We start from the raw sequence: 15,250 nt of genomic DNA, 5'->3' as shown, positions 1-15,250 counted from the left end.
TGAGAATCCTGTAGGCTGTAACCTGTTCATTTTGGGGGGCATCAACAACAGCCTGTTGTTGATGATGAATGATGCTATGAAACTTAACAATTCATTAACTAGTACTCACCTAATGACGCGGCCACGGAGGATATACCATGTTTAACGTAATTCCAAAGTGTTTAGCCTACATTGTTTAAGTCATAGACGCATGCGGTTTTTATGAACTTTGGCTAAAAGCATGTTGTTGTTATTATTCCACTACTACCCGGCACTTCTAGTCGAGTAGACTGTCATGGCAGCTGGCTACAACCGAAACAACTTCCTCTTCCTCTTCAAAATAAAAGCTACTTATAACAATACTTTTATTTCTTAAGTGAAATACAGGATGTAATAGACGCAGGATAGTGGGCTTGGAAGGATAAATAAATCACACAGAAGGCAGGAGAAATAAACTCTGCAGACAGTCGGGGCTTTATTATTTTTAAATCCATGCCAACAAAATGGGGAGGCCCCTGGAGGCTCGAGGCCCGTTTCAATTGAAACGATTGAAACATATATAAGGCTGCCAGCCTGCCAATGCTGATGGTTGATGCACATGTTACAGTTATTGGCCCTATTGGTGCATCTTTTTATTGACTGGCATGGTGTCAGACACAGTCAGTATGAGGACCTTGGGGCGGCCGTATTTGGTAATCAGAAGTCCCAATGTTTGAATGAATGGACTATTGTAAGCACTTTGAGTAGACAAGTAGTTCATAGAAAAGCGCTATAAAAATGCAATCCATTATTATGATTACTAGTTCCCATTCCGGCCCGCCCATGTCTACATTTCAAAATGTCCCTGAGCAAAGACACTTAACAGCTCACTACCAAGTGCTCATCATGATCATCTGAGCGGGCCATCAGCCGGGTGAAGCTGAAACTGAAATTTCCCTGCAGGATTAAGAAAGATCCCCCCTCTCATAATACTGTTAAAGTGTTTATTCCACAGTGAGGTAGTAAATCGGCTTGTCCAAAGCTGCTACTTTTCATGATTAAAAATTGATGATCAAGTAGGGCGTTCGTTTACGAAAAAACACAAAAACTTGTGAATATGGAGATAAGCCTGACAGGTAGCAAAGCAAACAAAGCCCTCCTAACATTGAATCCCCCACGAGCTATAGATCAGATCTCAGCTCCTCAATGTCTTCTCCACTGGCTGCCTTACAGCTTTCTGATTGATTTAAACACTAATGGCTAGTGGACTGGACTGCCCACTCTCCTTTCAAAATAAAATACTTTCAACTTGAGGCCTGCATAATAATGCCTCCCTCCAGGCAACAATCACTTCAGTGCTGTCGAGTCCTGCTCAATGCGAGTCCGAAAGAAAACCTTAAGAAACAGTGTGGGTATGATGACTCGTCCTGATCTCTACTCGACTGCTATCTGTAAGTTGAGTCATTGGGGGCAGAATGGCTTCCCGTTCCTGGGAGCACTGGGGGGAAATCAGATAGGACATCATTATGTGCCGCAATCCAAATTCGATATCGTGCAAAATGTCAAGAAGCACTCAGGGTTGTGCAGGAGGCCTCTCTCTAGTACCGACCTATCATGTTGCGTGGATATTATTTGACATGTTATGTAATGTGTTTATTTGGTTGTATTCTCTGGTTCTATGAATTCTCTCGAATAGCAGTGTTGACACCAATAACCTCTAATGATGGGTGGGAATGGCTTTTGTAAGTAGCTCGCATTTTTCATCATTGCATAATGCCACTACTGTGGTTTTATAATCGATCTTTCAGGCTGCCTGAGGTTTCTTATCTTTGTATCAAAGTATGTTTTGGTTTTGTGATGTACATACGCTACATAGTACAGTCACAAACAGACTGAATTCTTACAACAGTTTCTGTGTGGCCTGATTTACACTTAGTTTCAACCAATTATAACTAACTCAGGCTTAATTTTGAGCCTCGCAGACAAGACCAAATCTAGTACATAGGAGTTTGCTGTGTACAAATGGGTGGAAATTACTTTGGTGAATTATTTACCTTAATGTGATTATAGCAACATATTGAAAATAATATTTGCATTCAATCTTTCCATTCATTATTGATCATTCATCAACATAATTACATCTCAACCACGTCTGGACATATTATTCCTTGCAGTGTTAGCAGTTCCTGGGCCTGCTCGACTCGTCAGTTTTGTGTCAGACAAGACAAAGGACCGAACGCAACGGGCCGGGGGATTTCAAAACGCAGACCATGGGGTGCTTTGTGCACGACGCTGCACTCTGCAGTCAGTGGGAAGTCATATTTTCCCACAATCTCTGAAGCGATCCATTGTGTTTGCACAGAGAAAAAGAGTTAGAGAGAGAGGGGGCTCCTTATGTTTGCTGCATGGATGATGTGCTCGCACAAGGAGAGTCCTCCCGCATGTTGATGTCTGACGGTGTCTGCATGCGTGAGGAGGATTCATAATGTATATTTGCATGCCATTAACATTGACATTAAAGGAATGCTGCTGCTTGATTGTGCTCTCCAGAGGAGCTGGGCCTTATGATAAATGAGCAGGCTTGCTAAGTTGCTCCTGTGTGTTAAGGTTAATGAAGCTGTAGGTATTGTGACTCCGGAAGGCATGTCTTTCTGTCACACTGAGAGTGTGAATGAATGCCACCTGACCTAGTTTAGAACTAAGAGCAAGCCTGACGTTTACGCAGTACTGTAGTATTCATTAGTATTTTTGGGTCACTCACTTTCAAAGACAAATATTGTACTTTTGACTCATTTCTAGGAAGGGAAAATGTACATCATGAATTAACCAACCACTTAAGCCCTGTTTACTTTTTAAAAGCAAGTACTCCAGTACTTTTAACTTCCAAGTAATCAGCTTTAACTCTATACTTTGAGTCAAGTACTAGGGTGGAGAATTGGACCTGACCCAGTTTAGAAGAGAGCACCTCACTTTTATGGCCCCAGTAATAACTTGGGGATTCGTCCAACCCCTCCGACCCAGAGGAGGGGTTGGACGATTTTCATACCTTGAGGTCTTTTGGCTTTGTTGCGCTTTTAGCGCCAAATACTTTCCTCTCATGGTCCCCTCCCTCTTGTGAATGGAATAATAGCCGTGTTGTTTGGAGATTCCAGTGCGTGAGTGCGAGGAGAAATATACTGAACTTCTGCGCTCTATGGCAGTGATTCTCAACCTTTTATAGGTTGAGAGTTTCATATGCATTAGGCCACGGAGCGGACCCATTTTTATCTCTAGGGCCCTAATCTATAGGACACTGTAGAATCCTGTGTTTACTTAACTGGGAGTGGACAAATGGAGCCAAACGGTTCCATTTGTGGAGACCATCTGGAAGTGGAACCCCATCAAGGGATCATCCGCAATCTCCCCCTCTCTCCTCTATTAAGTTTGTATTGTATTTGCAATGGTATGTGTTGTTGTTTTTTGTTGTTTTTTCCATTCCTATTTGTGATGGTTCTTTTTCTCCTCCCTTTATCCCCTTTCTCATTTCCAGCACCCCCTCATGCTTGTCATTTTGTACAATACCACGTTTCATTTCCCTCATGGTGCTTTCCATGATGCTTCGCTCACAGAATGTGTTCTTCTCTACATTCATGGCCGTGGACAAAGACACTCTGTAATGGAGCACTGTTTCTCAACATCGGGTCTAAATGGACCCTTTGGGAGATAAATGAAACAGCACATTTTACAGTGTAGATTGGAGTCTAATGCATATCAAACTGGGGGCTACTTAAAATAAAATATATCAAGTAATATCAAGTACCTCTGAACTGAACTAAAACTATCTACTATGCAAAATCATCAGTGTTCATTTAAACTCCATATGGGTCCAACCAGGTCAGAGTTACTGGCCTGTAAAGGTATATTTGGACCACTAGTGGCCCCCAGACCAGACGTTGAGAACCAGCGTAATAGAGGAAAAATGTGTGGTCAGATACATGGAGATTTGGGCTGTGATGTTGCTTTAATTACTGACTCTTTGACTAGCTTTTACACAAGCACAGTTGCCCCATCATCATCATGGTCAGCTAACAGTTCCCATGCCTAGAGCTGATAAGAGGTCATTAAGATATCGCTAGGCTAATCCTTCCATTTAGTTCCGTGGGAAAATTAGCCCAGGGAATCTATAGAAATGAACAGTTGCAATGTGCTGACAGTGGGCTGATGGTTTTGGCATGTTGACTTTTCTCACCTCCTTACATAGCGTGAACGCCTTTCCTAGCACAGTCGTTCTCAAACTTTTTCACGTCAAAGAGCCCCAGATTAATATTTTTTTGGCCGCGGACCCCCATCTGCTATTTGGTGCCCGGGGCACCAAATAGCATATCTACAAGCTTAATGCGTCACGTCACAATAGGTTGCGACCTTGTAGATTGGCTATTTTTAAATAATATAAGTGTATAGGGTTAAATGGTTAAAATGATGTTGATGCTATTTTAACCCCCTGGAACCCCCTCAAAGACCCCAGTGGGTCCCCGGACCACCACTGTGAGAACCACTGGCACAAACCCATATCCACATGCTTTACATTGTCACATTAGCATACTGTACGAGTGACTCTGCATTTTAAAGTGAAAGCTAGAAAAGTGTGGCATTCGCTAAAGGAACAAGAGGAATCTCCCAGATACTGGTTGCATTCTTTCACCTTTTCCTCCTGCTACCTTTTCCCATTTCACTTCTCTTCTTACCCAGACAAAGGCAGAGGAAAGAATGTCCAATTTTCTACAGTATCTGACAGTATCAGAGAAAAAGACATGGATGAAGTCACAGGGAATTGGATGGAAAGAGTGGAGCATGCAGTAAAAAAAAACCCCACTCTAGTCTTCATGCTCTCTCTTCAATTCATGTCCGACATGTCCGAGCTTGTAGGTCTGCTATTTTTGAAAAATCGAAGAACGACTGACATAGAAACAGCTTTTTCAGAAAACTGTCAGGATGTAGAAGACATTTTTAAAATCTGATCTCAGGTCAAAATGGGCTTAAGTATGGTTTTGAGGTGCTTTTACTTCATCACCTGGAACCACACAGGGACAGTTAAGTGTTCCACCTATACTTGTCTTGTGTGGCCAAATGCTTCCGACATACAGTCTAGAAAGAGAACGGAAGCTCTTTCCATGATTAAGCGATAGAGTGGATCATGTGACCATCCCCTCACTTGGTGCAGCTGCCAAAACAAGTCCTACTCGAAGCAAAACAGCCGTTATTTCTTCTTTCACTAGTTTTGTCGGTGTTAATTCCATGATACTCTTATGTATCAACAGCGCACAAATTAATAACATGAATCTCAGATGACTATGCTTCCGTCTCGTTGTGTTTCCAATGTGACTACAGTTCTGTGAGTCGTGATTGGTTGAATATCTTTCCGGTCTGAGCAGCAGAAAGAGCTTCCGTTACTCGGCTCTTGGGAGCTGTAGTTCCAGATTCTACAGTATATAGCATTCTGTCTGGCTACGCAAGACTACATCTCTACTCTACTACTGATATACAGTAAAGTGGCTTGCGCTTGAACTGATTGTTACAACTTTAAGTAGGAAGTCACGGTAGTGATATCTGAAGCCCCACTATACCTCCATTATAGCTCTAGAGACACCTCTGAGACTACATCTCAGAGGTTTATCTGAAGCCCCACTATACCTCCATTATAGCTCTAGGTCTAGAGACACCTCTGAGACTACATCTCAGAGGTTTATAAATAGCGAAAATAGATGATCACACACACACATACACACACACACACACACACACACACACACACACACACACACACACACACATGCTGAGCAGCTTAATGAACCCTGAGTTAAATGTGCTCGCATGTGTCTATTAATTGCCACTTGTAACCGTGATAAACTCTGTGATAAATAAAACACTTGATTAGTTGTAAAAAAGGGGGAAAAGAGAGAGAGAGAGAGAGAGAGAGAGAGAAGATGAAGAATAAAAAACTCTGCCTCTTTCTTGACAGCATAGCTTGCAGCAAATGTGTTAAAAACAGATCAGTGTGGCAAAAAGATGTTCTATAAATACTCCTAGCAAGTTGAATGAAGTTTAAAGACGCTGAGAGTTGATATGAGACCGATGACAGCACGGCTGAACTAACCATTACTTTCTCTGTGATTAGGCTATTCTGTCGATTTTTGATTAATTGAATAATAAAGAAGCTAAACAGATAAATTAAACAGACAATTAAATAATGTAATTCATATACTGTATGTATACTTGCATTCTAACTCTAGTACAGTATACTTCAGTAAATCATGTAATACTTTCTACCACCACCACTGATCGTGCTCCTGCTCCCTCCCACATGAAAGACTTTTGGCGTTTGCTGAAGGCAACGCTCCGTGCAGTGAACATGAGCCCCCCTCTACAGGCTCTGCCTGCTGGTCCTTCTGTTGGAACGGAAGAAGAAGAACCTTTATATTCAAGCTCTTATGAAGGTTCTACTACAATACGCTGGCAGTGTTCCAACTGCATAAAAAGCACAAAGATGTCGGGGTGTGTGTTTGCGTGCGTGCGTGCGTGCGTAAGCCCATTACTTAAACCACATTATATTGTGTTGCATTGTGACTTGTGAGCTTGTATATCAGGCTCAGCTATTTTCACTATAGTTTTCTATAACCTTTCTATAGTGTATATACCGGTATACACCGGTAGCTGAAATCTAACTATGAAGCAACTTTAAAGTAATACAGGGTTCTGAAGTGACCCAGTCAGTTATGAATCATAACACCACAGCTGTGTCCCACAAAGTGGTGGTTACGCAAATGACTGACAGCTTCTATTTGGTGACAGCATGATGAAACCTCATCATTATGCTGGCTTGGGATGATGACCGTGCACTATAAATTCATTGTAACCTTGAAACCTATTTTGAGTGACAGTCTCCTTTGGGAGCTCGGAGGGCTTGGCTGGTAATTATGAAACAGTGGAGAAAACACAATACAAGGAGATAATTGCTGACTGTCCGCATAACTCAGGGACGGATCTCTTTTTTTAATGGAGGGTGGGCGGTTCTCTTTATTGAGGTAGAGCTATAGTGGTTCTCAAAGTGGGATCGTGGCTGGGCTGGGCTTCTGTACAAATGGAACCAAATGGACCCTCAGGGCTCTATTTATCTGGTGGCTGAATTGTGTGCTCAAGGCCTGCCACTCGTTCATTTCAATGCAAAATCCATTTATTTTTAAAGGCATTTCACCCGGAAACTGAGAGTCCGAAAGTGAAAAACCGCTATGTCCCACCGGGGATCATATCGTTTATAGAAATTGATCCAAAAAGAAGAATCTGCGATATTACGATACTAAAAACTGTGTTCCCATAGACAGCATAAAGGACCTTTCAAACGGGCAGCGATTAACACGCCTCGTAATTAATTTTCAATGAGACCTGTGTTCTGGTATTTAAATCGAATATCAGAACGCTCTCCCCAAAACAGGCTCGCCCCGGGGGAAATTCGGCGACCTCGGAAAAATGGGGGGTGAGCATGTTTCGGTGGTGAGCCTTCCGGTTACCTTTAAATCCTAGTAAACATGGACCCGTATGGGTCCATATGTTAAACTTTCAGACAGAACATCTGAAGATTTCACCGTGTAAGAGCCGGTCTCCAGAGAAAAAAAGTCTTGAAACGCCCCGCTTTGACCGCTGAACGCTCTGCTCCCCAGTCTGAGAGTCGTGAGGAACCCTCGGATTCGTAGGGATCCGAGGGCGACGATAACAGTGGCACTATATCTAGTGAGGTGTAGTGGGAGTGCTCTTGTGTATCACGTCGTTTGTTGTCAACACTTTACCAATTTGTAAAAAGCCTTTCCGGGAAGTGTCCTGGGAGGGGGTTCACTCTGACCAACGTGGGGGGATTGTGGATAACGAAGAGCCAGAGCTGGGTGAGGTGAGGTCACACCGAGCCGTCCGAAGGCACGCGGCGACAGCCCGCCAGACGACTCCTCTGCTATTGATTTATCTGTGGTCCATTATCAGAATGAATAGACCCTCAGGCCTGTCTCTATATTGTTCTGTCTAATGGCTTCTCTCCAGTGGTGGAAATGTATCTAAGTACATTTACTTAAGTACTATACTTAAGTACAATTTTGAGGAATTTGTACTTTACTTGCGTATTTCCAATTTCCAATACTTCTACTTTTTAGTCCACTACATCTTGGATTCAAATATTGTACTTTTACTCCACTTAATTTATTTGAAAGCTTTTACTTTAGACAAAACTTACATTAAATTAACCACTTCAGCCCAAAATACATTTCGGCTATTTGAAAATAACCGATCTACAAGCTCACAATGTGTCACGATGCAATGTATTGTGACTGTGAGCTTGTAGATCTGCTATTTTCAAATGAGTTGTATACATTTGAAAACTTGTGAAATGGGACATTCTGCAATGACTACATTTTGAATTCAAGACTTTTACGTGTAACAGTGTTTCTACATTGCAGTATTGATACTTTTACTTAAGTAAAACATTTGAGTACATTTGAGTTCTCTCTCTCTCTCTCTCTCTCTCTCTCTCTCTCTCTCTCTCTCTCTCTCTCTCTCTCTCTCTCTCTCTGAAAGGCATTCTATTAACTGGGAAAGATTTTTGTCAAATTAACTCCAAACACAATGAACACTGAATCAATGTTAAATCCATCACAAAAAAAGAAAGAATCTTCACTCCATCACGGTCTATTACCGCCCAAGAATCCTCCCACGATAAAACCTCCTTCAAGCCGCATCATTCAAATAACTTTCTAGAAGAAGCAACGAGAGCCAAGCGCTTCATTGCTCCTGTACAGAACTATTGTTCAGCCCCACTTTTTCGTTCTGTGCTTTTTCACCTGAATGAAAGCGAGGGGGGAAAAAAAAGGTGGGGGGGGTGTGTTTACACGCCACCCCTTTTCCTATGCCATAAATTCTACAATTCTGGGAGTGCTAGCTGAAGTCCTTTGTGAACCGTCCCTGCTCGGCTCTCTGTCAAAAAACCAAAGAATTCCTTTGCCCTCCTGCATGGCCCTGGACAATATACAGATTCAAGGTCATCATTGAAAGGGCCAAAAGAGTGCACAGAGAAAAGGGCTGGGCCTGGCTATAAGCTGAAGGGATCTCATGTGCCCATGCAGGCCCCGGGGAACTGGGAATAGCAGCAGCGGGTGCGGAGGTATGAGTGAATGGAAAGTTTCAATGCAAGACGTTTTCTTTTCGGGTGGTGATCATCAGGAGAGTGCGTACAGTATAATCTCTCACCAGAGAGCAGAGGAGGACAACAGATCTATATATAATCTCTCGCCAGAGAGCAGAGGAGGACAACAGATTGTCATTGCTGAGAAAGGAAAACATTTAGCTGAGATCTTTTTATTTCTGTTCTTCCTTTAAGACATTAAAACCGGGATAGCATCTGTGGCATTTTAGATTATAGATGTATATCGTTGTTGTCGGGCAGAAACCTCTTATCTACACTAAACCTTTTTCGTAAACCTACTTGATAACTTGACCATACTACCGTGTCACAAAAGTGTATCAATTAAAAAGTAGCACATCCACAAGTTTGAAATGCAGCGCAAATCTCTGCTATTTTTGATACTTTTTTTTAATCCTGAAAAGTTACAGTTTAAAAATAAATAAAACACGACATAGACTAATACACAGCCTGGGGTTAAGAAAAGCACTGACACAAACTTTAAAGTCAGAAGTTCCAGTTGGTTCATGTAGTTCTACTTCTGCAGAATGTTTAGATACCTTCAGCCAACTGGCACCTCTATAGTTTTAGTTGTCCGCTCAACATGAACACTAAACCATGATAATCCCATTTAAAGTCACTCTCAGTCTCCCCCTCCATCCACTGCTGAGCTTTTTTGTTTTAAAAATATAAATCCACTGGGCCAAGCAAAGTGGTCTGATCGGCTTCTGCCATTGCGTGCATCGTATGATCGGTACGCCTGAAATTCGTCCAGTACTAAAGGTTCTGGGAATGTAAAAACTAAAGGTTCTGGGAATGTAAAAACTAAAGGTTCTGGGAATGTAAAAACGAAGGTTCTGAAAGGTTCTGGGAATGTAAAAACTAAAGGTTCTGGGAATGTAAAAACTAAGGTTCTGAAAGGTTCTGGGAATGTAAAAATGAAGCGCGATTATGATGCGTAATCTTTTTTTATCGTGTTATTGTTTCTGTAATAATTATTCTAAATGAATCAGTTAAAGTCCCAGCCCTAATGAAGTTAGGCCCTAGTGAAGTACTGTCACCTCATATACACATGAAAAACTGGAGAAACAAAAATGTGGCACTTCCACTGGCACTTCCACTTTAATTAATTGCTATTTCTACTCGTCAAAACCAGTCCTCTCCATGCAGTATGACTTCAAAAGCGTTGCACACCCAGTCAAACTGAGGATGGGTATATGTTTGTTTATGTTTTTCTGCAGTTGGAACACAACCCAGCTTATTACCTGCATAATATCTTGAATATACTGTAAAGGTGGTTCTTCCGTTCCAACAGAAGGACCAGCAGGCAGAGCCTGTAGAGGGGGGCTCACGCTCACTGCACGGAGCGTTGCCTTCAGCAAACGCCAACAGTCTTTCATGTGGGAGCACGCTGGGGTCGCGACACTTCACCGACATGATGGATCATGGCTGAGATGAGAGAGAGAGCAGAGAGATGCCTGGTGCAGCCTGTGGAATGTACTGTATGTTAGTAACGTTCAGACGCGCAGTAGTTCCTTCATCCTACCTTAGGCTATCCATTCCTAATATACTGTAAATACACCAGGTCTCTGTGTGTACGTATGTGTGTATGTACGTCTGTAATCCATCCTTAGATTTAACACCGGCCGTCGGATGGCCAGGCTCTGGACATCTCCATATATGAAGCTGGCCTGTTCTGACATCACAATGATGTTCTGAACTTCTGACATCTGCATATACTCCATATAAATGTCTCAACCTTTGTCATTTCAAGGATATTTGTCCACGTGTCATCTGTCCTCTCCCCTGTCCCTGACTTTTGGGTACTTAAGCCTGTCGTGCTGTGGCATACAACAACACATCCCCATCTGACGTTTGTGATGTCAGGGGAATGCAAAGGTATTGTGGCAATGTAGCGGATGTGAATGAATCCGAATCCCTGTTGTTGCAGGATAAGCCTCTCTTCCCTTTCTTTTCCGAGGGTGTGTGTATTTTTGTCCTGTCAAGGTGACAGGTCAGGAAATGAAGAAGGAAAGGAACTGTCTTCCTAGTATGATAATCCGTTTGGAGCCTCACAGTGGGAATGTTTTGTTTTCTAAAGTGGACCTTCGTCACAGAAACCCTCCCCTCCCCTCTGTCTGCTATAGCCTGGCATCTAAACACGGCTATGTGAAAAGACACTTTCCGCTCATTTTAATCTTCTCTCATTTCCCAGTCGCCCACCATCCACCCCACTCCGTTTGTCAGTAACCCACATAGAGTGTGGAGGATGGGATTTGATTGGAATGAAACAGTGAAACACTTGATTTATTGAAATGTATATATTTTTTTAAAGGAGCTGAGAGAGAAATTCAGAGGCCGGTATAAGATGTGGAGATTAATTGTTTAGCGTTTTCATTTGTCGTTCATCGGGTGTGGATTGACTAATAGAATTAGTCAGCCCTGGACCAGTGTGAGTGTATCAGCCTAATCTGATAGAAATTAAGAACAGGGTTCATTAAGGATGCTTAGATCTGACTGTGGATATGCTACAACATCATTGCTTTTCTTCTGTTTTCCTATTGTAGTAAGTTCTCCTCTAGCTGTCATATTTACTCAACTGATGTTCAGCGAACCATGTCATTGACTGACTACAGTATGTGTTGGGAATGTGGTCTTGTTCAGTCTGAGAAACAAATAGGAAAGCAGCAGCATGTCATTATGCTGTCAATCAACAAATGGTTGAAATAAGAGATTGAGCGATTTCACTTGAACTGTAGCATAAATTATGATGCATATCTGGAGTAACCAAGCAGTTAAGTGTGCCTTCCTGCCTTGCACGGACACTTGTAGGAAAAAAAAGTCTCACACAAAAAGAAAAGAACATTCAGCCTTCATTTAACGCGCAGTTGATTGCTCGCTACCACATCTCTTGGCGTTGCGCCGCACTTAAAAGGGAATCATTGATTTTGTTGTATTATTAATCCTGAATACTGAATACATTAGGACCCTGGCTTTGCTTTTTACTGCCTTTACGGTTAACAAATTAGTATGAGGCCACTATAGATCACACTGCATAAGACACACCACCCGTTTTAATGACGGCATGAAAGCGCTGTGTGAAGACTCTGATGTTTCATTCTGCTCAAAGAGGGGCTGGCGGTGTCTCGCTCTGTGGGGGATTAGCATTAGCAGTGCTAGATGAAGTACTTCCACTAGCAATACCACAATATGAAAGCATTCTGAAAGTATTGGCGTCCAAATATACTTAAAGTACCAAAGTAAAAGTACTAGAAAATAGCCACAGCTTGTACAGTAGATGGGTTATTTTCGAACAGCCGAGGTATTATAAAATAGGGCTTAAATGGGTTTTGTAATATCTAAATCTGGAAAGTACCAGTTTCTAGAGCTACACATTTAAAAAGTACACATTTGGCTGTAGTGTAGTGGGTAGAAGTTTCACAAACCTCAGCATTGTACATAAGTACAGTACTTGAGTAAATGAACCTTAGTTACTTCCCACCACTCAGCAATAGAAGCCATTGTATTGTTGCTTTAAATGTGGTACTCAGCGTGTAGGTTGGCATGGCGCTTCTTTAAAAGTGTGCAGGAGAGGATTCGTCTGAGGCGTCCTTCTGAAGTGTGAGGATGAAACGGCTTATGATATGAAAATCCTTTCTAATTCTAAGCAGTAACGAGACAGGACTCGTATACCACACAGTCCCTCTGTTCTCATGAAAACTTTGGCTTGATCCATTCTTCCAGAAATAGGATGTGGGCATCGCAACAATCACAGATTGATTTGTTCCGATATCTGCATGGATGTGAAATCTCATATCTCAATAAAAATCGACTTCAGACTTGCCACGTGTATCTCCGCAGACCCCAGGGAGTGAAGTCGGTCAGATCAGTGGTTCTCCAACATTATCTATGATTTATAAATCCACAAATACTCATATATGGAGATCCCGGCGGCGGGGGTAGAGTGGCCTCTACCGGATGGGAACCGTGTGGTTCCCAGTTCGACCCCGGGCGAAGTGTCCTTGAGCAAGACGCTTAACCCCTAATTGCTCCTGATGTGCAGGTTGGTGCTTGCATGGTTTTCTCCGCCATCAGTGTATGAATGTGTGTGTGTATGTATGAATGGGTGAATGAAAGGCACAATCTATGTAAAGCGCTTTGGATAGAAGCACTATATAAATGCATATTTACCATTTATCCCTGAAATCATCCGTAATATAATGGCTACTGCACTAAGTAATGTGACTTACCGGTAAAAAAAATCTAATTCAGTTATGCACCCCAATTCTGAATTCTGTTTTTGCAGATGATTCTGATGTCATCGCAATCGATGCCCGTCCATCTACATGTGACATGCGTTGACATGCGTTGATAAGCGTTTTATTGTATGCAACCACATATTTATTAACCACTTTCAATGTGGCATCCCTATTTTGGGACTCTTCATTATAGGCGAACATTTTAAACATTCTCTCTTTTCACCAGTTTTAACCCCAGTTTTAACGGGATAAGGTTGAGAAATGGGTGCAGTGCTCCTTTAGCGCTGACATTGCAGCATGTTATTAGGCAGTGAACGGTGGTGCCAAATGTAGCATGAGTAGTTAAGAGACGGCGGTGTCGGATGCTCTCTTCCACTCCACTCCTCCAGATTGCTCCACATCCTTTCTTGCCAGTCTGCGTTGGCATGTGCGGATTAATTATTTGCCTGTTATCTGTCCTAGATGTAATAAGGATTAAGGAAGCTCCTGGATGGCAGGGGGTTAATCAGGTTGGAAGCCAAGAGCACTTCTCTTTCTCTTCCCCTTCACTCAGTTGGGGAAAGTAACTATATACATTTACTCGAGTACTGCTTTTGCTTTTCTTGAGCACGTCCCTTTTTCAATACTCTAATCTCAGTGGCATTTGCCTCTGAGATTAGTGTTGCACTTTTTACTCCACTACTATTTATTTGACAGCTTTAGCTACTACCGGTAGTTACTTTGCAGATTTAGATTATTACAAAACATACATTAGCCAATGAAGCCCTATTTTATACTTGTACTTGAAAATAACAGAACTGCAACCTCGTGTTGTGAGCTTGTAGATCTGCTACTTTTTAAAGAATATCGTGAAATAGGACATTCATAATGAGTGCATTCTGGTACATTTTGATGTACAGTACCAATAGATTTGTACTTTTTCCCAAATCAAAATGTCGAACAAATAAGGCCTTTTACTAGTAACAGTGTCTTTTTATGTAGTGGTGTTGGTACTTTTACTTAGGTAAAAGTACTTCTTCCACCACTGTTAATCAGGTTGGAAGCCAAGAGCACTTCTCTTCCCTTTCTCTCTCTCCAACTGATTGCACCGCAGACACATCGCAACGGATTAAGTTAACACGATGACGGAGCCAGCTACCAGGAGGCCCCCACCGGGCATCAGAACCTGGCCTCCCGGGCCCCGGAAAATATTGAGAATATTAATACTTACCTTAATGGCCTCGACAAGATTTAAGTCTTGCCTCTGGGCGCAGCTCGAAGCACGGACTATTAAATCACCGAAATGAGGCAATCCCACTTGGATTTCACTGTGATTATGGCAACCAAATAAATGAATTTGCCACCATTACCTTTTTCCGTTTTCTAGAAGAAAACATATGCGTTGCCAGGGAATTCAATACTTTCTTGTGATGAGCATTTCATGAAGGTGAAAGATTGAAGTGTGAAAAGATTGGTTCTAAATTGCGGTAATTTGTGAAATCCCACCCTGGGTTTTAACAGCATGTCAGACAAGTTCAAAGATGCTGCGTGAATCCTGGAAGTGTAGCGCCCAGGATTACATTAGATAATTGACAATAATAATTGGTGAAAACATGGGTTGCAAAACCGTGGGATAGAAATTATATATATTAAAAAAAAGATGCTGCGTGAATCAGTTGCCTCAGCTGTCAGTGTTAGCTGGAAATTGATGAAAATTTTAATTTCAAATGAAAAATCACACCCTACCAACCAAGCTACATAATGTATGTGCTTAATCTAACTTTGACGATTAAAATAATGTAACGCACACAAAGTAGAAGGTTCAGCAACTATTTTGGGCTTCAGACCGTTTTTTTAT

General features: G+C 42.0%; 1 protein-coding gene across 1 annotated transcript in view; it reads left to right on the top strand.

The window, feature by feature from the left end:
• The window catches only part of LOC308320778 (LHFPL tetraspan subfamily member 6 protein), a 60,874-nt gene that overhangs the window by 39,454 nt on the left and 6,170 nt on the right, over positions 1 to 15,250 (top strand). The gene's annotated exons all lie outside the window — the stretch shown is intronic.

The sequence above is a fragment of the Protomyctophum bolini genome, assembly GCF_963924005.1.
Source record: "Protomyctophum bolini genome assembly, chromosome: 9".
Classification (NCBI taxonomy): domain Eukaryota; kingdom Metazoa; phylum Chordata; class Actinopteri; order Myctophiformes; family Myctophidae; genus Protomyctophum; species Protomyctophum bolini.
The sequence above is the reverse complement of the archived record's forward strand: the minus strand, read 5'-3'. Positions and strand labels throughout refer to the sequence as shown.